Raw genomic sequence first — 27,041 nt, 5'->3', positions numbered from 1 at the left:
AAGCGGCCGCTCGTTCGTTCTGACCGATGTTCGCACATCTGCGCATGCGTACGTTTTAATACGCATGCGCGAACCAGTCAGTGCGGACGAAAATCGTTTGTTCGCTATATAGCGAATGCCTGCTATTTTGAGTGACAGGAGGAGGCGTATGTGGGTGGCAACAGGGGAAGGTGCTTGAAAACGGGGGTGTGGAATTCGAACGCAGGCGTGCTTAAAGGTCAAAACGGGCGTTTTAAGGGAGTGCATAATTAATACAGCAGTGTCATTGACCACATCACTTGTTTTTTTTTTTACTCAGAACTGCTCGCAAAATAGCGGTTGAAAAAACCAGCCACAAGAATAGCGAGCAGTTCATACGCTGTTCGATGTACTCGATTAATCTAATAAATAGCGGACATGACGTATGGTGTGAGCGGCAAGGGGGCGTATTTTTCAAAATTACAACCGCAAGTTTTGCTCGCTCGTTCAGACTTAGAGGCGTGAACAGACCGCAATTAGCGAACGGTTCATTTGAATAGCCACCCCTTGTTTTAGAACGAACGACCACAAATAGCGAGCGGCTCTGAATGAGGGCCATAATGTGTATATTTTAATCAAAAATATTTTTTTATATTTTAGTTTTAGCAACCACAGCAACTACAATTTGTCAGGATTTTTTCTACTGATAATCTGTGAACCTGCATTATCCGCCACACACAAACACACGTATAGTTTTTTGGGTTTTATATACAGTAACAGGATGAAAGATCTATGGTTAACCACAAGGCCCCAGTAGAGGGCGATGTTTTAGCTACGTAACTCCTATTCTATTGCATTTGCCTGACTCAAATCCATTCTACTATATAGTCTAATGGAGCATACACACGGTCAGATTTGTCAGATGAACGATTGAACAATCTGAACGATTTGACCAACAATTTGAACTATGAATGATTTTTGACTGCATTAAAATGAATGGAATTGTCCAAATCTGACTGCAAACACATCAGATGTCAGACATCGTTATCTGACCATCGGGAACGTGCATCGTTCAGGACATGTCAGATTTTCCTTCAGATATGAATGATTTTTTAAATCGTTATCGTCCAGATCTGAAGAAAAATCTGACCGTGTGTATGTACCATAAATAAACATGGAGATAACAAACAGCACCAAAGAAAGCACACTTGGACCTTATATGAATAACTGGTCTCATATAACCGACTGTCCTGTTTTCAAAGATAGAAAATGGCCTCTACTTCTGTTTTAGTGGCTGAAAATAAACAATATTAATTGTGATGTCATCATGTCCTGACAGGAACAGGATAGATATAAATATATAGATATAGATACATAGAGCTTTGCAGGTGTAAAGAGGTGCATTGTAAATTATATTTTCCTTTTTTTTGCGTCACATTAAATCACTTACAGCCACCGTCATTTGTAATTTACAGGTTTTTTTTTGCGTGTGTGAAAACTTGAGGTCTAATTAAATCTTAACACCTTCGTCTAGGGTGCAAAGTGATTTAATGAGTCATTTTTTTCCTCCCTTCCTCTGTGTATCATGCGTTTTAATGTCTGCAAAGAGTGCACAAGCCAAAATGGCTTCTCAAGGCGCATCGCTTCGTCTGACAGGAAGGGATGATAGCAGAAAAAAGGGTTAGGGTATTTCTCCCCCTATGAGATTACTTCCTACAAAGATAACCAGATACAGAGTGGCAGCTGGGAATAATATCCGCCTATTAAGAGTCTTTGTTTGACACTAATAAGTGTCGAACTCGCTATGAAGTCATCTAGGGGTTATAAAATGATCATTTGCAGATTAAATCCTACTCATTTTTATTCTGGCAAAATACTGTGGGAATGCCTAACATGCACATTCCCACATTTCAGCTGGGACTTGCTGCATGGCTTCCGATTGCTTTCAAATACGCATATCAATTATTCCAGACAGAAAGGGGGATGAGTGATGAATGGGGAGTTTCCAGCTGAAATTATATGAGGTAATGTACAAATTTGAAGCAGTTACTGGTTATTTCATTTTAGCACTTTTAGCAAGTTTATACATTTTTTTTAATATTTGGGATGCAGTAGAGAAAAAGGTTAATTTTACTGATAATACACAAGTGCTGCTAATGTATTCACTCCTGCAAGTAATACCTTTGTGTTCATTCTAGCACCTTTCACCTGTCACAACCCCTGCAGTTCCTCTTTCCTGCTTGGGGTGTCGCTCTTGTGCTTCGAGCACACTCTGGTCTTTCTCTCAGCAGTTTGTTGCATCGGCTGAGTGTGCTAAAAGCACCAGAGCAGAGAGTAACACCCCAGGCAGGAAAGAGGAACTGCACGAGTTGTGACGGGTGCAGGGTGCTAGAATGAACGCTATGATAATCAGACAGGTCTGAGGTCACCACACGAGTGTTCATTAGGAAAATGTGTGTATCAATAGGAATACCCCACCCACTACTGTAAATGTAATTATGGATTTTGACCACCACTTGGCCTGTATATGTACATGGAATTTCTCAATGACTTCTACGTAATACCCATAATGTTTATAGTAGTGGTATCAGGGGCAGAACTATGGGAGACAACGGAGGCGCCTGCCGCCGGGCGCCAGCACTGAAGGGGCACCTCCTCCATTGTCCATAATATATTCACCCCACTTAAGGCTATTTTATATTAATATTTTTGTGCATATGTGATAGATAGATATGCACCATATTTATTTTCACTTTTTTTTAGGGGGGGCACCAAATTATAACTTGCCTCCGGGCGTCTGGGATGAATTTACGCCACTGAGTGGTATACTATATATTGTATAGTTACCCTATATAAGATTACTCTACTCTAGACATCTGCAGAGCATTGGGAATAAATCTGGGATGTACAGTAATGCCGCTGCAGCCGCGAATTCGAAGACAGCTGCTGTGCGAAAATTTGCAAATGTTGCAGATTCGTATTAAGACTCCCGCCGGCGGCTTTGCAAATCCAGGTGACTGCGTACAGCATCGAATGCAGACTGGTCGATCAGCAGACTTCTGAGTAACCCTACGGTTGCGCAGAATGGGTGTGCGTACTGAGGCACCGGAGCTACGTTTACTGCGTACAGAATCGCAGGCGCAGCCTGTGATACACCCCAGAAACAGTTACGGCACGCCTGCTTTTTTTTTACGCTACTCCCTATTACCTCCTCCAAAGGCACTCTGTCACTTTGCGAATAAATCTTTACTGCAAGCGTCATCGGTAATGTACCTCGACGCATGCGCAAATTACAGATGATCGCTCAACTGCGTAAATATCAGAAGAGCGGTCAAATCTGAATCAGGCCCATTGTCACGTTCCTTTGGCAGATCAATATTAATATAGCGTGCGGAAAACCACATAAACCACCTGGGCATTTGTCCCTTTTCTTCACGAACATGTACACTTCTACAGGGAACCCACCCTCAGGAGATCATTTTTGCCGTTAACACAACATTCTATAGCTACACCAAATTCATATTTTAGGAATCGGCAGAATAGGACATCCTGTTACAGAGCATTCTACTGAGCCAATCCAAATCTAAATTACATTTAATTGGCTGGAGTGCAAACTCCTATTATTTTAGAATGAAATATCATGAAAATAGGATTCACTTGCCCAGATCTGAAGGTCACCTAATCATAACCTAAACCGTTTAGGATTCCAAGGACTTACTAGCCGATATGTGGACTCAGTGCTGCGTTTACTAAGCCTCATTCTTGCTCCACTAGGAGGAGGTAAATATTCTTAATATTAAGATACTTTATTTTAGGTCCACCGTTTTAGAGGACACATGGGGCCCCATTCTGAGTAGGACGCCTTTTCCGTCTGGCCGCAGTATCCTGCTACCCTATATCCTGCTAATGAGACTATGCGCCCATCTAGGCGGATTATCTGTTTATCTTCATGCAGCTGGCCTACCCGCCCACTGTCAAACATGAACATCATGTTGGGTGCAAAAGATCTGTGAGAACAGGTCTCCCATCTGCCTCCACGTGCTCAAAAAGAGCCCAGGGGTCAGCTTACGCACCCACGACATCTCCACCAGACGGATCAGCCTTGTGCGATGAAATAGTTGCCGCCCATTTCACAGAAAGAGTGATCCGTCAATGGATGGATCGGAACCATCGCTCGTTCAATCTTCGTCCGTGTGCAGTTGCAAGTGGCGTCACATGTGCAGAGTGCAATTGCTTTGTACGGCGCATGGGCAATCGGAACATGCCCGTGGAATGCACCTGCAATTGCACTTGCATCCTATTCAGAATCAGGCCCATGGATTGTAAAAGTAACATAGTTTTTTCTATCGATGCAAGAATTTTACCATTCATATTATAAAGTAGAACCAAAACACTATATAACAATTATCCACTTCCATCGATTACAACGTTTCAGGAGGTTGATAAATTCTGTATTGACAAAATAACCCTGTTTAAGGTGAATCATTTTTGTCCTCCGCCCATATAACAGGTCATTTTCTCCTTACCATGACTTCAGGATTAATAAAGTAATCCTATCAAAGGGCATCTGCTGGTATTGTTGGATTTTTGAAAAAAATAAACAGCCCCCTTTCTGCCGTTACAGCCCCCCCTCCTCCCCCACCCAGAGTACCATTGTACGAGGCTGGAGGAACCTCGGACGGGAATGGGCCTGTGATTTCTTTCCTGCTGAGGGTTGCAAGGAAGGAGGAAAAAAAAAAACAATTAAAACAAACTTTTCCTAGTCAGCGGACAGAAAGGCCATTCATGTCTCCTTGTGTATGTTCCGTGTCCTCTTTTATTGAGGTCCTTTTTTCATTCAGATCTGTGTGGGTTTAAAAGGTGTCCCTATTTTCAGTACAAGCTCAAAGGTCACAGGATTGAGAGTAAGGTCATCCGGCTGAATGGTCATACTTGCATTATCCTGCGTCCCCATTCACAGAGTGATAACAAAAATATGGAAACGCCTCTACTATAGTCCCTTAGGGACAGTATGAAGAGACTTATTTTCCTCCTAAAGACAGGGATTAGCAAGCTATTAAAACCTACATACGCGGCCAGCAAAGAATAGGGTTACGGTAGGTTGTTTGTTTTACACCCACGAAAACAGAATACAATGTCTGATGTTTGCTGATGAGTTTAACTTTAAAGAATTACTATTGATAACAAGACAGTTTATATATATATATATACACAATTTTTTTTTAATTACAGATATAAAGCAGTTTAACTTTAAATAATTACTATTGATAGCAAGACAGTTTATATATATATATATATATATATATATATATATATTATATACACACACACACATTTTTTTTTATTACAGATATAAAGCAGTTTAACTTATAGGAAGAGATAGTCAAATAGATCCGTGTTGACCAAAAAGATCAGGAAACCGAAAAGTAAAAAATTCATGACTGTATTTTGGTATTAATATCAAACAGATAAGTGTAGTTGCTCAGAATTTACTGAAACACTCACTGTGAGGAGCACTGAGAAACAATCTTATGAGAAGGGCACAGGCAGGGGTAGTGATGGTTTAGACGGGTAGTCTCTATTAAACAAACTGCAAGCTGGATTTATATATGAGGAAATGAGTGTGATCTTGGTAAGAATCTTCACTTCATCTAGGGTTTTCCATTATTATATTTTGTCTATTATGAGTTAAGTTTAGATAAGTTTACATAACAGATAAGGCATAAAAATATATTACCAGTTACTTTCTATCTGCTCTGTGCTTAACATCATCTGTGTCAGTGACCAATGGGAGTAGCATGTGACCCCCCCCCGAACCAGAGATAATTCTATCTAGCTAGTGACTCCGATGTGACAGAGTGAGCACAGTGCAGTCACATTGTATATAGGAGGTTAGTAACGAATAGGATGTCGCTGTTAGAGAGTGGGCACAGTGCAGTCACATGGTATATAGCAGGTTAGTAACTAATAGGATGTCGCTATCAGAGAGTGGGCACAGTGCAGTCACATTGTATATAGCAGGTTAGTAACTAATAGGATGTCGCTGTCAGAGAGTGGCAAATGCAGTCACACAGTAGGTTAGTGTAAACAGTGCGGGGTGAGCATGGAGGCAGCCCAGGGGAGCGTTGGACATGCCCCCAGAAGGATGTAAATGGGGGTGTGCCAATAGGCCATGCCGCTTGTAGCAATGCCACACCCCATGTACTATCTCATTTCTTCCAGATGTTGAGAGATGTAGCAGGTTAGTTTATGATAGGAAGCTGCTGTCACAGATTGGGCATAGTGCAGTCACACAGTATATGCAGGAGGTTAATTAGCCACAGGGTGTTGATACTCTTAGTTACTTAACTAGCCACCTGTTTGTGAACATTTCATGCTGGAGGCCTGATTTAAGAATGTAACTACTGTATGTATGATGCAACTAAAATATTGGTGCATACTCTAATCATATCCCAACTAGACTATGGCAGCCATTTTTGTGGTCTATTGCTGAGCAGACTAGCTCCACTGCAATATGTTATAAATTTGGCAACTTGGCTCATACGCCTTTTCTTCGGCTTCTTACATGCTTCTTCTCTGTCAGTCTCTACACCTATCACACACAGTATACCACCAATTCTGAGCCTACAAATCCATTGGCATTCTTGTACATCTTCAATTGTTCCTATAAAACAGATCCTCCACTATACACATATTCTCCATTTTTTTTCTCTAATCATCTTTTCTCACGCAAGTCTACAGGATTTCTCTAGTGCTACACTTATTCTCCGGAACTCTTCTCCTAGTTCCAGACAAGTGTATATCCTGACCCATAACATCTGTAGATTATAACCCACCACTGTATATATTGGTGGTGGCTTTGATGGTGGCTAAAAGTTAAACATTTGTATATGCATCATTTTGTAATACATAAATATATATCAAAATATAAATATAAAATAACCATTTATATGTAAATATTAAAATATTAATTTACAAACAAACAGTGACGAGACAGTTAAACCCATTTTTAATCAACATAATTATGACATTGTATCTCGGGAACAACAAGCAAATCAACTGGGGGTCCTTTTTGCCAATATTATAAAAGATAGGTCCAGAATAGCAATAGTTAATATACACAACTCTTAATGTGTCAGTTGCAGAAGTATAAAGGGGGGAAATGTGATGTCTCAGGTGTCAGCAGCATGTAAGTGGATGGTTTTGTATCCAACGAATCACATACTTTCACACCAACCATTAATATAGCACACACCCCTTTTTTAAATTTCTGAATAAATGCAAAAGATATGCAGCCATTAACCCCTGCTGAAAGGACATTAATGAAATAACTAAACTTAAATCACACCAATGTACATAGAAATTTATATATGTTGTTGTGTTACAGTGTATAGTACATTTATGATTATGAGGTGCATTAAACGGTGCAGCAATACATTTGAAAGAAAAAAGAAAACAAAAACGGGACCATACAATATATATGTATAAATTTATTCAGTGCAACCAAAAAGGCAGATTTATGCATGTGCAGCACTATATGAAAATCATTTTACATTCATGTAAATATATAGATTTTATGGGTTTGTAGAAAATATATTTAAACACTTTCAATACATATATATAAAACAGATATCAGTGCAATAAAAGTTTTATAATGACTGTCGCGATCTAGAAACCTTTTCATTTTGTGTCTCAAATTTTCTTACACATTATAGAAGTATATAATTGACTATATTAAACTTTATACTTCAAAATAATCAATGCTTCTTCACATTTTCATCTAAACTATACTATCACACATAACATTTGAATCTATCCTTGTATTTTCTAATTATTTAACCTAAGAAACATTATAGTGAGAATGTTAGTTGAGCGGTATATAGTCACCTGCAAATCTGCAGATATCAACAAACATTGGAAATGTTTTGGGTTACAATACATAAAATGTGTTTGTTATATGTAATTTATATGTAATTTTATATTGCAAAACATGTATTAGTGTTTCTTCCTGCTTTCATAGATTTCTGCATGTTTTACTATTGCATCAAAAATATATAGAACATATTAACCTTCCCTTCTCAATTCCTTATCTAAGCATACTTTTAATGATTACATAATGCCATTCTACATTTTTTTGCCATATAATTCTACCAGCCAAACATAAAAATAAACCATGAATACAGTAAAAGATTATTAACAACAAAGTTATTCGGAATCCTTTTTGCAAAGAACTTTTGTTTATTTTATTTTTTGGTATATAAATTGTAATTTTTTTTTTATAAATAAATCCCAGTAAGAAAAAAATTTAACAATATTTTATAAAGTTTTGTATGCATACTACTTGATACAGTAAACTGGGAAGATAAAAATTCCTCTGCTATCAAGTGTTTAATAATGATGGAAAAAAAACAATTAGTATATTTTCTTGATTTCTCAACTGATTATATCATATTGTTTAGTTAAATGTTCTAAAATAAATCAGACATTTTCTAAGCTTTCTTTGCATAATTGGACATTTAAAATACTTCTAGATAAGTTATAAAAATAGTTTGTTGGGGTAAAAAAAATATATATATATTTTCTGCTTTTCTTATAATATGTCTACATAGAAATCACATTTTTTTTTTAAAAAGTTTGTCTTTTAATTAGACATGTAAGAGTTTAAGCACAAGTGAAATGTCTTAGGAACATAATTTCAGTTAGAAATGTGGGAAAAATCCTTTCAGAATTTAAGGATTGTTAACACTAACTTAATCTAATGGATAGCAAATTGGTCACCATATTGGCCATTCTTTATTGGCAAAAAACTATCTTTACTGATATTTTGTCACAAAAGCTAGTGTTGTCAGAAAGGTAACAATATGTGGCAAGTGTTGTCCTTCTCCCCTTACTCTCTAGGTGTGATATGTATTGTATTATGAATAAATTATTTATTTTTATTGATACAATGCACAAGTATGTAAAACAGTAATAGTAGTAAACATTTTTGTTAGGACTAACAATTTAAAGTATCTTTATGTTCTAAATATTTGCTACAACAATGTGAAATAAAATCTCTGGTCATTACAATGTTTTCTATACACGGTTTTAAAAATGGAATGAGCAAACTTAATTAGCAAACAAAAAGGCCCAACTTACATTACCTTGCTTTACAGTGATATAATTTATATAAAAGATAGATTGATAAAATAAGCATTGTAAGAAAAAAAATGTGCAAAAGAGTAACAAATACAAATATTCTAAAAAATTATATGCCATAAACAAAAGTAAAATGAAAATGGTTTATTTAAAGGTTTTAATAAAATATTAACACATAGAAAAAAAAACAAAATTTGAAACAATTTTTACACATTTTCCTATTCAATAAAGAATTTATGCATGAATTACAATTAAACTAAGTATTCTTAATGCTCCAGAAGCTTTCTACAGACACTTTTTCAAGCATGTGTAGTATCAGAATGTTATACACATCTACATATAAGTATTCAACTCTATTATAGAAAAGGCATTTTTAGATATATGTGCTTATACTTCATGAGCATCTATGAAACATAAAATAACTATTATCCTCAATGTAGTCTTTGTAACTCTGAAATGGCAATTATGGAAACCATAGGGTACAGTATAGTTATATTTTAATAAGATTGTAGCACATATTTTGAGATACAATTATATTTCATATATGAGAAAATAATATCACAACTATGTAACAAAGGACACATTATTAATATAACACACAGTACATAAGACAATTCTTAATGTAAATTGAAAACAAACAGTTGTGGTAAATGTCAGTCCTTAAACAAAAAATGGGTGGCCACACGACATGCTATACACAACACAATATCTCTAAGTAATTAACAATTTATTAGTATTTACATTTATATGTCCTATAATATTCAATATAAAAGTAAGAATAGTGTATAAATCATTTTAGATATTGTAAAAAATAACCTTGATGATTATCTTTACTAATTAAAATACATTTGTTGTTCAATGTATATAGATGCTGTATGGTTGTTTATATAAACACAATTTTTGGAACAATGGCTAAATTAACATATAATTCTTATGAATCCTTTGCCATTTTCATGTTCTCTAACTTCTGCTGATTTTATTGTAGACAAAATTATACAAAGTTTTTTCAATTTTTTTGTATATTGCACATCTTTAAGTATGAAGTCATATGTAAAAAAAACAAAAACAAATGAAATGTTTTAAAATTTGCACATAAAATAAAAAAAATGCTTCATAGCAAATGTTTATTAAAGGCTAACACTTTAAAAATGTACTTGTGAAAGCCATGATATATTTAAACTAGTTGCTGGATTCCTAATGTACATAGTAATTACTGCTGACATCAACTGTGGTCAAACTACATGATAAGCTTCTAATGGAATGTGCACAAGATATCCTTTTGTACTATACAATAGATTTAATGACAATATGTTCAGTCATATTCTATGAATGCTATAAATGTGTTTTTTTTTTACCATTATAATGTAAGATATGATCAGCTTTTTTTCCCTAAATGTGTAAAACAAAAAAAATCCTCCAACAATGTTCATTTTACCAAATTAAATGTTATCAATTAGATCTTTATTAAGTAATTAAAATAGTCACCTCTCTCTTATGGTTACAGAAATAAATACAATGAAATAAACAAATAAAATATCACCTTATATTTACATCTAAGTTCTCTAAATAATAATGCCCTCAACACATTTAAAGCAATATCTTGCCATAAAATGCTGAACAACTTGTAATAAATAAAATTAAATAAACATAAATGTATGCTTTGTCTCTAATATAGCAGGGAGCAATTGAAAATTCTAACCCTCATGAGACATGTAAGGGGTTAATTGTGGATGTATATTTCAAAATAAGGTCAGAACACAATTGAATATGAATCTCCAGAGAATAGTGTGTGTGTGTGTGTATATATATATATATATATATATATATTTGGATTGACTGTATGTTTTACTCATTCAGGCATTTTCCATTTCAAATGTACTTCTTCATTCTAGCATTTGTTAAATACTTTAGGATACAACAGGCTCACCCTGTCCAGAACTGGTCAATTAATTTATTATGGTACTATTCACTTGTTCCACCATTTGTGTTTCATATCATTTTTAATCAGTGCTGAGCTTCAGTTACACTTCTATACTGTCAACAGTTACAGAGCCTGATGTATATAGTATTTAGGCATCAACCTTATAATTTATGCCACATGATACTATTATTAAACTTACTTGTCAAATGGAATCTGTTATAATGTTTACAATAGATGCAGCTGTTTTCATTACACAGGTTTGTTTGCTTTTTATATGTAACAAATGTTGTTATGGTCTCATCATAAATAAAACAGCATCAATTCCTCAGATGGAGAAAATATTGTCTTATTTTATAATTTATTTATACTTTATACTCCCCTTTATCTCCTCTTTTTTATGCACCTTCCAAATTAGATTTCAGATTCTGCCTAAGTACAAGGGAAAAATATTTTCATATTATATATAAAATAAATCATAGTTATATAGTTATTCAATGAATACATACCCAAAAAATACATTTATATATATATATATATATATATACACACACACACACATATATATATATATATATATATATATATATATACACACACACATACTGTAATCCTATCCTGGGAAAAATTGCAGGTGTTTTAAATATGATAAATAATGCTCAACTGATCCACACTCCCATACTGTGCAAAAAGATTTACAATTTGCATATATGCTAAGTAGTCTATAATTGCCAGCCAGATATGCATGACTGTAGATGCTTAATTACAATAAATGCATAACTGAGGTACAAATGTGTGCTTTTATTCCAACCCCCATCCCCCACTTATAAAAAAACATATTAATACTGTGACAGACCACCTCTCACAAAATCTGCATATCACCTTATTAAATATAATACGTATACTTTACGTATAGTCTACGTGGAATATTCCTTTGTAGTTCATGTATCCTTACGCCAAGCCAATCTCTTTTTCCTTCAACGTGACTCAGTCTCCTCTCCAGAGTGATCCTCTTTTGCCAATGATCTTTTCCCTCGGAGAATAAGGAAGGAAGGAAAAATGGATTTCAAAATGGGGATAAAACCCCTTAAAAGAACTGGCAGAGACAGACTACATATTTTGGGATTGTAGGATGAATCCTTGCAAAGTGCTTTATCTTTTAATAGGTAAGCCTTTTAAATGTTCTTTAAAGCTATTTCTTGCATACAACAGATGCATCACTTAGTTACTCAGGGAACAGAGTCCAAAAGGGAATAAGCGGCAAGGAGAGAATTATATATATATATATATATATATATATATATATATATATATATATATATTATTATGAGGGATAGTGAATACATTTTCTTCAATGCTGTTTGAAACATAATCTGCATGTATAAAAATAATAATCATTACTATTGATAACATTACATTTTAAATATATTAATTGTTAAAAAATTGTCAACTGAAGTTAAAATTATATTTTTTTTTTTAAAAAAGGGAAAGCAATCAAGAGGTGTCTGTTTTTAATTATAATTATCCCCCCTCTTAGTTTCCTTTCTGCTAATGAGCATTTTTTTACAAGGTGGTGTGTAGAGGGAGGGGGGGGGGGTCACGTGGGTTTTGTGAGGGCGTTCTTAAATCAGCTCCCAGGGAGGGCTAACAATGAGAGATTTGTCTGAACAAAAGCAAGATACAGATGAACCCAGATTTATCCAACTTGGTGAGAAAATATTAATATATCCAACGACTTAAGAAAACAAGGTTTTGGGAATTAGATGGAACCAATGAAAAAGGGAGAGGGTGTTATAATTGGACTTTTTATTATTATTTGAAAGTCAGCAATCAAGCCGAAATAAAAAATTATATATATTTCAGTCTATGCACTGTGTGCGGTAACATAACACAGGACAGCAATAAAAAGATTTGCATTAAAAAAAATGACAGTAAGCATAAGTAATTTAAATAGAAATTGATGCTAATAAGAGGATTCAAGTCAGACTTACCATCTTGTGATATGCGAGGCTGGAATATCCGAAAGAGAAAGCAAGTCTACAACATTGTGGAAGGAGCGGTACATGGTATAACATTTGTGGGAATAAAAAAAAAGGAAAAGAACAAACAACGGACTATTTTCAGTTTCTGTGCGTATTTCCATCTTTCTGTTTTTCCTTTTTATACATCCACAATCTGAGCAGAGAAGATATGTTGGACCCATTTGGCAGGAAGCTTTTGAAGGCGTAAGTATGAGAATTGTTTATTTAACTGAAAGGGCCCGACCATGCAAATTTTCCTAGATAATTATGCCACTATGGAAGTCTGGGTACTTCAAATGAATTAAACACACACATACACGTACACACACACACACACAAGGGTTTAGTTAGTGGAACAAAACAAGCGATGGAATTGAAGGCTGGTCTGTGGGAGAGAACAGGGTGTCTGCGAAGGCCTTTTGACAATGAACTTGAGACATCTCATTAACATTCAGTAGACTGCCTGTCAAGTTCAGGACATACTGAGTTCCCATGCAAGGAGACAGAAAAGTGAATTCATTGTGCATTTTCTACGGACCATTAGTCCAGCTTCCAAAGACGGTCGCAAAATTAGCCCTGGAAACCAGACATTAAAAAAAAAAGTAGATTCAGACCTACAGTATGTGGCTGACAATTTATATAGGAGAAATGACTCTGTCCAACTGTAAAAAAAAAAAAAAACTCATAGGGAATTTTTTGGGCTATTCAAACTGTCAATTCCCTAGGGCTTTTCAGATGGTAATTGGGACACCCTGACTGAGCAAGTGATTTGAAATTTGAACTTTGTAAGAGGATAATTCCTGCCACTTCCGAGGTTAGGACACAGAAGACTTTAAATTTACAGAGTCTCTCTTCATCACTGCTCCGAAATAGTCTTGTTAAGAAAAAACAGAAAACAAAAAAACTAGAGTTCCCTTTAAGAAAATAATCACTTTAGGCGAAGAATCATTGAGTAGTGCAGTGAGGGATGGAGGAGGACCTTCATCATATTAGGTGTCCATAAGCCAACCCATACCTCTTTCTCCAGCCCAACCACTCCCCCAGGTCCAATCCTACCCCAATCAACATTTTCTTTGATCAAAACTGAAAGGAATGCAAGGCGGAGCTAGCAGATAAAGCAGTATTTATGTGAAAAGACCCATGCCATGATTGCCTTTCACTCATTTTTTTTTCTGTGAGGTTTGAGTGGAGAGGCTCTTGAATTCTAAGTAATTGTGGGCATTTCTATATCTGCCATGGTTAGAGGAGCCACATTATCGTTCAGCTGCAGACTTGGCCTTTGCTACATACAGTTTGTGAAGGCACCTATGTGAAAAAAGGAGGGATTCTGTAAACCTCAAAAAGCTGCAAAGAAAAATCCTGAATGGATGGCACCTTGTCTACGTCACTCAGAGATGCAACCAACAGCCACAAGAGGGTAGGATGTGGGAGAAAAGTCTCATTTTGCTCACATCTCCAAGAATGCAGCATCCACTGAGATTTCACTGTGAGTATATTTCCTTTTTTTTTTTACCGAATCACAGCATTACAATAGATTTATTTAAAATAATAAATGTATTGCAACAGAATATTATTTACATTAGGCAACTGAATTGCAAGACTCTTTATTGAGATTGAGTTTTCCGAATGAGTCGATTCAGTGTTTGCTGTTCTTTCCTTGATTTGTGGAGCATGTATATGCAAATTATGGACAGCGCATTAATACAATCTTGATACTTCTCAAAGGCATCCTTTAGCTGTAGGCAAAATATTCCTTTCAGTAATAATTTCAAAGATTTATCCCTGACAGTGTTTTTTTTCTTCACAAAGCTCAATTAATAGTTTCACACACGGTATTAACAGCAGTCACAGTATCTCTGGTCTCATTATAATCTTCAATGCTTGCACTTGGCATCTTAATTTAAAAGAAATGAAGGTGGAAGAGGACACTAGAATTGTGCAGTAGAGATGGGCCCCCTATTATGTGAAAAGAAAAGGCCTAGACAAGGAATTACATGGTGTTTACCTCTCCTGTGCCTCTAAATACCATGTTATTTCGGACTGAAGTGGCCAGCCTTTGTGAATATTAATTAAAAAGAAAAACTATGCTTATAGGACAAAATATATTCCGGCGCTGTGTTAATTAAAATCAAAATGTTTGCTAATTAAAAGGATGCCTAATGCCAAGTGCAAATTATTAAATTAAGTCAGAATAGGGTTTCATAGAAAATTAATTTGCAGGTACAGTATTTATATATAGAATTCTGAAATTATATATTCTCATATTATATAGAGATATCTAAATATATTTATGATGGGTATTATGATCAAAACAATTTCTTCAGCTATGTGTCTCTAGTAGTAAGTGCATTTTTTATTTACCAGAGAATGTCATAATATATACTATTATACAAGCCTTCACAAATAAAAGATATTAATTATAAACATTTATAAATAGATTAAAAAATAAACAGATTTTATATTTAAGTAGTCTGACATAGGGCAACAACTGGATCAGCTGTGGTCTGAGGTGGGCCTGCTAGCAATATTCCTTATATATAATACAAAGTATATATTTAAACCTATATATCTATGTATATACAGTATACAAGATAGATAAGTAGATATTTATATGATTAAATAACAATTAATCTAACAGTATGACATTTCAAGGCATGATTTTCCTTCTTTCATTAATTGCAGCATAATTTAAATCAAAGTAACAATATACATTGTTATGTATTGTGTATTTAGTGAGTTTGCTAATTTCAAGTGATGTTTCTGGTTTTCTTTGAATCTTTTTAAATGCATGACATGAATAATCTGGAACACTTCACATATGTAGAATAAATCCTGTTCACTAAAGCCTTTATTGAATTAAAACTAAGTTATATGAGGAAAGGACACATACAGGTTATAATTTTAAAAACAACAATGGTGGTTTTCTTATTTTTACATTCTTTGTACAAAAATGTTAATGTAGATTGGGCTTAGGTGGCCTCTCGTTACTGTAGTGCAACATATCTTGGTCTTTATTATCTTAATGGTTTATAAATAGACTGATTTAAAATATGCTAAAGGGGGGGGATTTACATTTAATAAAGGTTTGGAGGCTTCCTGGGTTACACTGGCCAGGTAGAAGATTTTATTATTTGACATAACTTATAAATTAGACCTAGTTCCATTGACGTCATTAATATATATATATATAAATATATTTTTTTTTTTTAGAAACGCAAGGGTGAAATTTCAAGATCAAAAAGGTATGAGAGGCTATAAATTTTGATCAAATGTATTACCTCATTACATATAAGTTGGCAGACAGGTGGCACTGAATTTGGAATATTGTTTGTGCACAATTTACTTAGTGCCTATATATATATATATATAAATATATGTGTGTGTGTATATATATATATATATATATATTACATTTGTGTGTTCTGATTTATCAATCAGAAAGCTAAACTGGTATTTAATTCTACAAATAGCCATTAAATGTTGTGACATAGGAGTATATAAATTCTGTATGACAGTAAGGGCGTACGGCCTTTCCAAAGGTGAGGTGATTGTGCCAGAAAGTGTTCCGCCATTTTTGGTGTTATGCGGAGTAATCAGGTGACGTTTCTCACTGGTGCTGTGGTGCCAGTTTGTTTATATCAAATAAACCTGTGACAGGTATTTTTTTGTTTTCTCCTTTACATTTCTAGGTTATCAATTGCATTAAATAAAACTTGTACTTAATTTTAGCACTGAATCTACTTTACGCACTACATATATTTCAGTGCTCCTAAATTGAATCACATGTGTAGTATTAAACCAGCAATGCCTCATGTATTGCGTTATATATATATATATATATATATATATATGCACACACAAACACATATATATATATATATATATATACATACACACACAAATAAATATATATATATACAGTATGATAGATAGATGTGGAAGGTGGGAATTTGGATGTGATGGTATGGACAATGTAAATTAATGGGAATTTGACAGTTTTGCATTTAGAGCAGCAGAAGTGGTGGTATGGCATACTGCTGTACACCAGCCCTCTTTGACTAGTACATATATTATATACAGTAGTCAAAACTGTATGATACTGACATTGCCTATGTAAAAAAGAGAGTTCCCCCAGTGATTTCAAATTTGCTTTATTCCAAGGGGCAACCCTACTTCTGTTGGAAACCAAATGATGTCAAACAGATATGGGCCCATAATGCATTTCATTCTCTCTACCAACCTGCTTTTAAGGTGGGCTGAAGATGAAGAAAATTGGCAATGTGTGGCCGAAAAAGTTAGCAGTATCAAAACCCCACGACTGCCCTTGGAAAATTATATAACATAGGCGCCTGTGTGTCTGAATTACAGTAGTAAGGGATGGTATACCTGACATCTGTGTTATATTGAAAATGCAGTTATTGAGCACAGATGAGTAATAAAAAGCAGACATCTAAAATGGCGTTTACCTATGCCTGACATCTATATGAAAAGCTATGTTTAGGCAACATGTAGGCTACAGTAGCTTAGCCTAAAATCACCAATAGTTTGACTGTACGTATTCACAGCAGGCAATCCTGATTGGGTGGAATTAACAATGACAGATGATTTTTAGCAATGAATCAGAATGACAAATCAAATAATAAAATAAAATGTTAGATGGACATAGAATATTGTGCTTGTTCACAATGGATAAATGTTTTTTTTTTTAGTTTAAGCATAAGTGTGTTGTTCTTTAAACACTCCCTCCCCCCCAAAAATAAATCTTCATATTTGGCTGAGGTTTTGCAAAATAGACATCACCAATATATGTTCTACAAAGTTACAAAACTGTGATGGTTTTGTTAAAAGGTTACTGTAAAATGTGTACATAATGCTAATTTTTCTCTTGCATATGAAAAAACATGTAGGAAGAGTATAATAAAAAAAAAAAAAAAAAAGTGGAACTGTAGACGGTAATTATATTACAGCATCCATGTATTATAAAATGAAGGGGAGTGGAGTTATGCAGTTGGCACAAAAGGATTTAAACATCACTCGTCTAGCTTTGTTTGTTAATAGCCCGGCATATTCTGATAGAATATTGAAATACTAGGGAAAAAAATGCAGTGTATTATTAATTTGGTGTAAATATTGTGCTGCAAACAGGCACAGTCTTATTATCAAAACTATTATTTATACATTCGCTGGTGCATGTAGCTAATGACAGCTTGGTAAAAACTCATCTGGAAGCCATTTTAAAATAGGGCTAATCGAGATCATGTTTACAGCATAGTTGCTGCATAGAGAGGTAAGGAAAAGAAACACGTTAGCATAGTTGATGTAAACAACTCATAATAAAGATAGGTGCAATGCAGTTAGTGTAGGATACATAAGACATGTTTACTATATATAGCTTCATACATTAGTTTGCTATAAGGATACATGAAATGGGTGGTAGGTCCAAACTTTGCATGTAACATCAGTGGCAGAAACAACCAGTTTATCCAGTGATGTTATTACAGTTAACCATACTTGCCTATCTTACTGGAATGTCCGGGAGACTCCCAAGAAGATCAGGCAAGTCTCCCGGAACCCGCAGGTGCCGCCCGCTGTCGACACTTGTGAAGTGGGCGGTCCGGGCGGCTTGAAGACTGGTAAAGCGGGGCCACATTGACACAAACGTAGCACCATGTCCCCAATCGCCACCTGACTGGCTCCTGCCCTGGACCCTCCTGGAGGCCCCTGCTGAGAAGTTGGCAAGTATGCAGTTAACACTAGAAGGAGAAGTTAGCACTAAATCACACCTGCTTGACCATAGACCCCTACTCTGGTTCATGGACAATACTGTAACAATGGTTATCCATATATACAGATATATAAAAATTTATATTCGCAGAGTGACAGAGAGAGAGAGAAAGGGACAGAGAAAAAGGGAGAGAGGGGGTAGGGTGAGAATGATGAGAGAGGGAGGGAGAGAGTTACAGTGATAGGAAGAAGAGAGGGGGGAGGAGTTACAGTAATAGTGGTAAAGAGAGAGCAAGGGGAAGAATGAAGGGGGAGATACTGTGAGGGAGGTATGAAAAGAAAGAGAGGGGGGAAGGAAGGAAGAGCGAGAGAAAGAGAGAGAGAGAGAGAGAAGGGGGGAGAGAGAGAGAGCAGGAAGGAAGGGGAGAGAGAGCAGGAAGGAAAGGGAGAGAGAGCGCGAGAGAAGGAAGTAAGGAAAGGGAGAGAGAGAGAGAGAGAGAGAGAGAAGGGGAGAGAGAGAGAAGGGGGGAGAGAGAGAGAGCAGGAAGGAAGGGGAGAGAGAGAGCAGGAAGGAAAGGGAGAGAGAGCGCGAGAGAAGGAAGGAAAGGGACAGAGAGAGAGCGAGAGAAGGAAGGAAGGAAAGGGAGAGAGAGAGAGAGAGCGCGAGAGAAGGAAGGAAAGGGAGAGAGAGCGAGAGAAGGAAGGAAGGAAAGGGAGAGAGAGAGAGAGAGAAGGAAGGAAGGAAAGGGAGAGAGAGAGAGAAGGAAGGACGGACAGACGGACGGAAGTAAATTAAAGATATATATATAGTTCCACTGACCACTATTAAGCCCATTAGGTGGCTTTTACACTGATCACTGATGACACAGAGCAGTAGTGAAATTCACCCACTGGAAGTGTGACCATGGTTACAAGCTAACTCCTCCCTCATAAAAGCCACAGGGAGGAGCCGGATACTAGATAAACTGTACATACTGTAATTGCGCATTCCTGCACCAGCACAGGAGCACATGCCTGAATACACCCTCCCAATTGCTTTGACAAACAACACTTGAAGACCCATTATATTTGTATAAATGCAATCCCATTTAACCATTGTGTAACCAAATCTCCCTGCATTAATTTAGTGACTGAACAAAGGAGACATAATCAGCTACAGCTCGTCTAACCTGGATTTTGGCCAGCTGCTAAGCCATATGCCAATAGATGCACGTACAAAACAAATAATTGTCAGACATTTCTTTTGTAGAACATTAACCCTCGACAGTAATAAAGGTACTCTAACTCCACAAATCAGAATATAGATAATAAACTGCAAATATTATACGTCTGTGAGTATCGCAATTTGAGATGCAGAACATTTGTACATACAGTATATGAATATACATATAAAGCTCTTGTTGTGTCTCTAGACGATCTGCGCAGTTGGTTCTTTTGAAGTGTGCCTGTCTATATCATGCACGCATTAATTAGCTGTTCTCATGCCTCTTGGACTGATACATACAGTGTATATACATTAACAATAGCACATGCATAATGCAGTTTGATGTGAGGTGTAAGTATCAGCTATAGTAGATCACTAATAATGAATAGCAAAGAATATTTTACATGTGACATTCAAATAACCTGAAAGAAATGTATTTATTGGATTTAATCTGGAGCATGTTTAATGTTGTACTGCATATTTATCAAGTGGGAGGAATTAGCAGGATTGATAATGGGATTATGTATATACATTATAGTGCCATGCTCTGATATCACGGGTTAAGGGAAATATGTGGTTTATTCCATTACATGGATTGCAAGCAAAACTACAGTATCAGTGACGGTATCTCCGCTGGGAAAAAAAATGGATGGACAGATAATTAGATATGAGATGAATATACAAACAGAAAGATAGATATGATACAGATAGATAATACTTGCCTACGCTCCCGGAAGTTGCGGGAGACACCAGATTTTTCGGGTAGTCACCCGCACCCTTGGAAGAGTTGGCAGATCTCCCACATCCCGCCCACTTTCTAGTGAAGTGGGCAGGATGGGGAGATAATACGTGGAATCTCAAATCTGTACAGAGAGGCAGGGCCAAAATTATGCAGATCGCGTAATTTTGGCCCTGTCCCCTCAAATTGTGGGGCCTAATGACATGGGTGGCCCGCTCCAATGATGCTAGGAACATACAGATAGATAGATATGGAAGTTAGATAGATATGACATGAATATATAAACAGGTACACAGATAAAAAAATATATAGATAGATATAAGAAGTGCCAGAGTAGGGCGCCAGCCCCATCCCCAAAGCATCCGATGGGGACGGGGGCCCCTTACAGGAGAAAGTGTAGAACTGCCCTTTGGATGTTTCAAGCAACACTGCAGCAGCGTTAGTGGACGCAGGGTGCCATTCCAGGCACCCTGCTAACCAGATGTAGGGGCAGTAGGGCAGCGACAGTGCTGCCCTCAACACCCTGTACCCAGGATGACGACACTGCTCGCACACCCCTCCCCACTTCCCTGGACAGTAGACAGATAGATAATACATGAATAGAGATACATAGATAGACTTCTCCCAGGGAGAAGAAAAAAATAGGCAAGTATGATGCAGACAGATAGATATATCGATAGTTATTAGATTGATAAATTATTAGACATATAGAAAGTCCAAAGGCTACAAGGGCTAACACTTCCCATTCCGGATATTGGTAAATTTGGAAATTAGGGGCTGCTTTTTCAATCAAAAATGGAGGAACGCAGCAGTTATCGGAGCGGTACTTTATCGGTGTTACCCAACCCCTGTGTGAAAATGGGTGTTTTCGTGGAAGATCCTGCAAATATTCTTTGATATTTAGGACCCTCCCAATGAGAGATTGCTAAATAGATGACATTAATAGATAGATATGAGATAGATGGCTCTTGCTCCCTTCCCCCTTATCCCCCCTTCCTTCCTTGCGTCGCTCCCTTTGTTTATTGTTTTAGTATTGGTTATTGCGCTGTATATTTAAAAACTGTATTTTTATTATTTTTATGGTTCTTGCTTCTTTATTATTACTTTTTCCTTGTATGGTGGTGATTAACAACCAGAGATAGATAGATAGATAGATATTTTTGAGATAGAAGATACATTTGAGGTAGATAGGTTTTAGATAGATATGACATAGATAGATATATAGATCGATATTCATGAGATGATAGACAGATTTGCAATAGACTGACAGATGAATAGATAGCTCTTGATCCCTCCCTCTTATTTTTTCTTCTCTCCTTCACTTTGTCGCCCCCTTTGTTCATTACTTTAGTAATGATTTTGTGCTGTATTTATGGTTTGTGCTTCTTTATTATGTACTTTTCCTTGTATAGTGGTGCTTAATAAACAAAGATTACACAAAAGATAGATGATAGAAATAGATTAGATAGATATGACATTTAGATAAACAGAAGATATATATGACATATTTAGCTAGATAGATTTCAGATATATGAATAGACTGATCGATATGACAGTATACATATATATATAAATAGGAAGGCACCCTGTGGTACTCTTGTCATCCAGAGTGCCAAGCAACAGACTTTATATATATATATATATATATATATACGTATACATATATATATATATGAGACACTAAAGAGTGCAATAGTGCATGTTATGATAGATATTTAATATACAGTGAATAAATATGCATGAGATAAGCGTTAAATAGATAAATACTATTTAGATATGTATTATATATTAGATAGGTATGAGATGATAGATGATAGCTGTGAGATAGATCAATAATATATAGATATGTAGATAGTTGAAATAGAGAGAAAGATGCAGATAGATCGACAGATAAATCTTGTTATAGTTGATAGACATTTTATATATATATATAGAGAGAGCGAGAGAGTAGAGATATATAGATATGCATGAGATGACAGATAGATCAATAATATATAGATAAGTATGAGATATGATTGATAGATGATAGAAAATAATATAGATATGTATGAGATGATAGATGTGAGATGTATACATGATAGATATTTGATAGATAGATACAGGGGCGTGTACTGTATATATAAAAGTATGGGTGCAGGGTGTGCGGTGCGCCCCCCTCACCAGGATCCAGATGCCCGTGTGCACTGCACACCCTGCACCCATACTTTATTTTTTTATACTTACCTCTACAATGTTCCATGGAGTAGCTCTACAGAAAACAACCGGAAAATGGCTGCTGCGGCCATTTTCCCGGGGTTTTGCACATGCGAGGTAGGAAATCACTGGGAAAATGGCTGCCGCACCATTTTCCTGGTGATCTGCGCATGTGCAGTAGACTCCGTGCACACTCTAGTGCCCGGAGTCTACCGCTGCTGTCAGTTCGCTGACGGCAGCCGGGGAGAGAGGAGGGGGCCCTGGACAGCGAGTGAACACGGGCCCCCTCCTTTCTTAATATGCCCCTGGACAGATATAGATATGATACAGATAGATAGGATACAAATAGATAGATATGATACAGTTAGATAATATAGATAGATAGATAGATTTTTTCATAGTTGAAGTGGACATCATTTATCAGAAGCTGGTAGGTAAAATCTCTGAGAGAGAATTATCACAGAGCCCAGCTGTGTATACATTCATATTATATTTTTATTGGCAGCAGAAATAAATGCTTACCTTAAGTTTATCATTTAAATGTGAAAGACAGTGTGCAGGGCTAATATAATTGGACGCATTGTGTTATTGTGGGCATCATGTGCTGTCTAGTAATTGGTGGAGTCACGGGCTTATCAATGACAGCCTCACAGTATCACTGACAGTTCTACCCCACTCTTTAACACATGCATGTACTGTATGGCAGTGTCACGATTGGTATTACAAAACAATATATAGTGTCAGAGGATACCAGAGCAGTGTACGGTATTACAGGAGAAGACAATATAACATGGAACAGAAGATTTGTCAAAGAGCAGACTATGGAGTCAGGCTTAGCCAACTTGTAGCTCTCTGTCAATGGTGGAACTGTAAGTGCCAGTCTCTGATCTCTATTGTCTTTTAATTATATACAGTATACTCACAGAACATAAACAATGACATATGTATATAAAAAAAACACACTGTACAGAGGACACAATCCCATGTATAATAGAGGCAGGTGAGCAGCCTTTCATTTGCAACATGCAACAGATGAAAAAAGTGAATGTATCTGGATAATCTTACTTTGATGGAAAAAATATATATATATTGTTCTTGGATACCATAGCACGGTGGACAGCAGTGTTTTCTCTTTCTGCTATTCAGGCAATGAAGGGTTACTCTAGCACACTGAAATGATTGGCATGCTGGTGTCTGCCATGGCTGGCAGAGGAATACAGGAAACTGCAGAATGGGTGGTAGGGAATGAATGGATGAGAGGAAGAGAGGGATATACTGGTACTGACCGAGGGCCAGATACTGTATCCTCCCCTGTCCCCAGGTCCGCCCCATTGATGAAATGAAATATGTGCCAGCAAGCTGTCTGTCAGGGCTGCTGACATCACAAGCAACCTGGCCAATCCCAGATAGGGGAAGGAGGGAGGTGTAAAAGAATGAATGGATGTGCATTGGTCTAACACCCCCTAGAGCAGACGATGCATCAGAGTAGCAGCATTGCAAGACGCAACCTCTGGGCGATTAAGGGACGAGGGAGTCCAGTAAGGAAGATGGATCTCTGCATACGTGTTAACCCCGTGGATGGATTTTGAAGATTATTTTCAACCTAGAAGTCTTTTCCATTTGACATTACACACTCAGATTAGCATGGCCTTCCGCTGTAACTCCCGGGTAATTTTGTCTTCCCGACAGGATGTAAAAATATAAAGGGCTTCTGAAGGCTTCATCTGCTTAAATAACGCTGCGTTCTGATGAGCTGTTTTTGCCTGATGTAATTCTTATCTTGTTACAATTTTATATGTGGTACGTGGCGTGAGTGTGGGTTAGCTGGAACAGAAAAGATGGATTTAGATTTTGGACGTCAGCCTCCGGAGAGCTAATATATTTTAATTAGTGAGTTGTACGGGAGATTTAGATCATACAATTGTGAGGTTTCTTTGTAATGCAATCGAAGCACAGTCTCACCGCTTCATTTAGCTGATTAAACCACAAGGCGTCTATTCTGATTTAACAAAAAAAAAAACGATGTTAAGATTTTCAAGAGGGTGTGTGTGCGTTTTGTTTCAAATGTTCAGATTTCACTACCACTTGCCAATAATATATATATACACATACATACTTATAGCAAATTAGCCCTTTTTGGTGATACATTAATCAATATTTGATTTATATGCCTTATTGTGGTGCAATTTTTTTCTTACTTTTTTAGTATATGGGTTTAATCATGTTAAATGGTAAATTGTTAACATGTATACTGATCGTGTATGATCTAACATGCAAGTCAGTAAATTTTTGTATTTTCCAATTAGAATCCAAGACAGGCGAATGTGGTGGAGAAGATGTCTCTAAAGAGAATGGTGGCAGCAGTGGGATGAATAGGGGTTAATTGTTATCTTTGGTTATCTAGCTGTATGAGTGTTGTCAATTCTTCATAAAGCTAGATAACCGAAAGTAAAAATAACCCCATTACGCGCCTTGCTATGATGGTTGCATCTCTATGGCGGTGGTGTTGGCAGCAGAGAGAAAACGAAACTCAGACCTCCAAAGAAGTTTGAATGCAGTCAGGGGACGAAGAACTGTTTAAAAGTGTTAATTTGCTCCTGGAATTTAATCTGGAGGTAGGACTTTTATCATCCATCTTCTGTGAGGTTTAATGAAATATGAATGACCTGATTATGGACTATTCCAAGATTTCTCTGTGCCTGAGCTATGACATCACCATGCAGGAGTCCATGAACTTTCCGAGAGGTCCTGGTGAAGAAGGAGGGGCCCAGCCTTGATTAGATCGATGTTTCCAAAAACGCTGATCTACTAAAGAATCATTTATTTGCCTTTGAAGCCCATTGTGAGAAGTATATATATATATATTTTCTGCTGCACCTTAGCATTGACTGAAATAATAACAGGTATTAAAAAAGTAAAAGAAAAAAAAGTTTTCAACACTTTTATCATATGGTGGTGGTCATCTGGAGAGTGGATCAATATGTCTGACAGGAATATCTGGTCAGCCTATGAACTTGAGGCCAGTGTATTCATCTGATCGGATTGTGACCTCTGTGACTTTTTGTTATTGTTTATGTCTCCTGGGCCTGTATGAGGCCAAAGAAGTCGATTTTTAAGTTCCTCTTTTTATTTTTAATATGGCGATCTAATACCTCCCCACCCCCCATCAACATTCAAGGATGTGTTAAAAAATATCTTGATTTTTTTTTTTTTAAATATGTTGCCAACAGAGAAGGCAATTGACACACAGACCTAAAGCAAGGAAAAGCCACAAATTAGACTACAACTACTGTTTCATACCTACATTTTTTAATTGTATATTTATTTTCTGAACACAATGTATTGGGGCTGCACAGCCAGTGTAATGGTTAGCATTACTGCCTCACAGCACTGAGGTCGTGGGTTCGAATGTGCGGAGTTTGTATATTCTCCCTGTGCTTACTCTGGTTTCCCGATTTCCTCCCACAATATACTGGTAGGTTAATTGCTCCCAACAAAATTTAACCCTAGTTTGTATATGCACTGGGGCAGGGACTGATGTGAATGGCCAAATATGCTCTGTAAAGCGCTGCAGAATATTTGTGTACTATTTAAATAACTGGTAATAAATAATTTATGCAGTCCTGATGCAATTTTAAACTCCCCCATATTCAGCAGCCAGCAAGTCAATATTTTAGATTCAAATTGTGTGTATTTATTTCTTAAAAAGTCTGTTACCACTGGACCAGTTTAGGAGGGAGGGGAGGGGGAATCTTGCTTCTTGCTTCCCTCCAGTTTGATTTAGCCTGTATAATTAACTTGTTTTCTGCTAGAACGACTCTGTAAGAGAACTTTTTATTTCAGTCTTTGGAAGCGACATTTGACCAGAGGTCGCTCCCTGCTGAGACGGATTGGGTTTTTAATCCCAACCCCCTATGTAAGGGGATTACGCAATTAGAAAACACCATAAAAATAAAAGATCTAATGGAAGAGAACTTAAACATGGATGAGGGATAGTTAACCCCATTGAATGCTGTTCTCTCACACTTAATAGGGTTAGGTTCTAATTTGGACGGCATTATTTAAATATAACATGGGTCTAGTTAAGTGATTGATGCTGGTTGCATAAACTCCGTTACTAGAATAGGCCTTGCACCACCGAACCGG

General features: G+C 36.5%; 1 long non-coding RNA gene across 1 annotated transcript; it reads left to right on the top strand.

Moving 5' to 3' along the window:
- Positions 1 to 14,223: 14,223 nt before the first annotated feature.
- Positions 14,224 to 26,297, top strand: LOC148502581 (uncharacterized). The gene is made up of 3 exons (XR_015870000.1): positions 14,224 to 14,521; positions 16,246 to 16,277; positions 25,202 to 26,297. It is a non-coding gene; the product is annotated as an uncharacterized LOC148502581 (long non-coding RNA).
- Positions 26,298 to 27,041: the final 744 nt, after the last annotated feature.

The sequence above is a fragment of the Taudactylus pleione genome, unplaced genomic scaffold (genome assembly GCF_031769625.1).
Source record: "Taudactylus pleione unplaced genomic scaffold, aTauple2 ptg000490l, whole genome shotgun sequence".
NCBI lineage: Eukaryota > Metazoa > Chordata > Amphibia > Anura > Myobatrachidae > Taudactylus > Taudactylus pleione.
This window is presented reverse-complemented; position numbering and strand designations above follow the sequence as displayed.